This window comes from Chionomys nivalis, chromosome 2, assembly GCF_950005125.1.
Source record: "Chionomys nivalis chromosome 2, mChiNiv1.1, whole genome shotgun sequence".
Taxonomy (NCBI): domain Eukaryota; kingdom Metazoa; phylum Chordata; class Mammalia; order Rodentia; family Cricetidae; genus Chionomys; species Chionomys nivalis.
In genome coordinates, this window is record NC_080087.1 from 4,407,321 (window position 1) to 4,409,357 (window position 2,037).

Consider the following 2,037-nt stretch of genomic DNA (forward strand, 5'->3'; position numbering starts at 1 on the left):
TGCTGTTAATACCATTGATTAATAAAAAAAACTGCTTTGGACCTATAGCAAGGTAGAACTTAGTTAGGTGGGGAAAACTAAGCTGGGAGAAAGGAGACAGAGTCAGGAAGAAGCCATAGAGCAGCCACCAGAGACAGATACACTGAAACCTTGCTGGTAGACCACAAGCCTCGTGGTGAAATATAAAATAATGGAAATGGGTTAAATTAAGATGTAAGAGTTAGCAAATAAGAAGCTAGAGCTAATGGGCCAAGCCGTGATTTAAATGATATTGTTTCTGTGTGATTATTTTGGGAGTCTGGGTGACCAGGGAACAAACAAGCGGCCTCCATACAACAATGTGCCATCTGGGTAAGCATCTGGGAAGGTTCCCCCTGAACTTAGTTTCCCCATCTACAAAATGGGAAACAAAGCCACCTGCTTGGTAGGGTTATTACAAGGATTAAATGAATTAAAGTACACCATTCAGGAACCTTTCTGAATGCATAATGCAAGAGCCAGCTACTGTCTTAGCTCACATTAAGCAGAAAATCTGAGTAATAGTCCCATGGCCTAGTGGAACAGGTAGAGATTATGACTAGGATTTCAATTAACAATGATAATCACTGAAATTCACCTTTAAAATTAAGCTCTCGGCAGCTCGTGCTGATGAAGTTGCACGGCGTCCCTGTCTTGCAGCACGCCACTCCATTAGCTAAGAGGGGACCTGAGATTAAAGCTAAGCCCTCCAAACACAAAGAAAGAGGATTTATTTTCCAAAGGAAAATTAAAAGGAAAGATGATCTGTCCCTAGTAACAATATACTATTGTTCCCCATGCCCAGTCCCTGCCTCGGGCTGAGCTCCTCCAGGACCACAAACCAGGCAAGGCCTCACTGGCATGCCCAGCTGCTTGGGACAAGTCTCTGCTGCTGTTGGCCTCTCCAAGAAGTACCTCGAAAAGGCTTCCATAGATTCTTTCCATGAGAGAGTGCATTTTCAAAGAAACTCTAAGACTCTGAGCAGGTGGACATAGCTAGGGGAGTTAGTGACCTGCTTCTCAGGCCCTGGAAGGCAGCTCCGGGGCCCCAAGGAGGCGGGTTTGAACTCTTGAGATGTTTGTATTGGCTGTTGTAATCTAATTGCAACATCTCATCCATCTCTTTCTTCCCTTCGAACTCATATATACACCCTTCACACCTGCAAATTTATGGGCTCTTTTGCATTAATTGTTATTGCAGATACACATGTATTTGTATATACATGTAGATTCCTAAATATAACCTGTCGAGTTTATATAATGTTACCCTTTTGTGTGTTTTCAGGGTCATTTGACATTGAACAGTCAGTGTGCTCTTCCTTGAGGGGGACCACATCTCTCACTCCCAGTTTTCCTTGGTTTCGCGTAGGGTTGAGGCCTTGTGGGCTTCTGGTGTGGGAGGTCCTTCTGTATTTGTGTTGCTTTTATTGGTTAATGAATAAAGAAACTTCCTTGGCCTGTTGATAGGGCAGAACTCAGGTAGGTGGAGAAAACTGGACTGAATGCTGGGAGAAGGAAGGTGGAGGGAGAAGCCATGAAGCCAGACAGATGTGCTGAAACTTTGCTGGTAGGCCATGACCTCATGGTGATGTACAGATTACTTGAAATTGTTTAAATTAAGATGTAAGAGTTAACCAATAAGAAGTTAGAGCTAATGGGCCAAGCAGTGTTTTAATTAATACAGTTTCTGTGTGGTTATTTTGGTTCTGGGTGGCAGGGACAAACAAGTGGCTTCCCCCCAATAAGCTTCCCCCATCCACTCTGCCATGTTTGTTGATGTCATCCTGCTCAGCTCATAGCTGGGTGAGACAGTCACATTGAATCTTGAGATATCTGCACAAAACTTATCCCTAGGGCTGGAACTGAGGAAACAGGAGGTGAGAGGGAATGGCCAGACAGCAGTTTCAGGAGTGAGTGGCCTGCAGGTAAAAGGACTAGAATTCAGAGACGAGAGGTCTCAAACAGAAAAAGAGACTGTACCTGGCCCACCAGAGTCTATGGAGCTGATGGGTTTCCCTT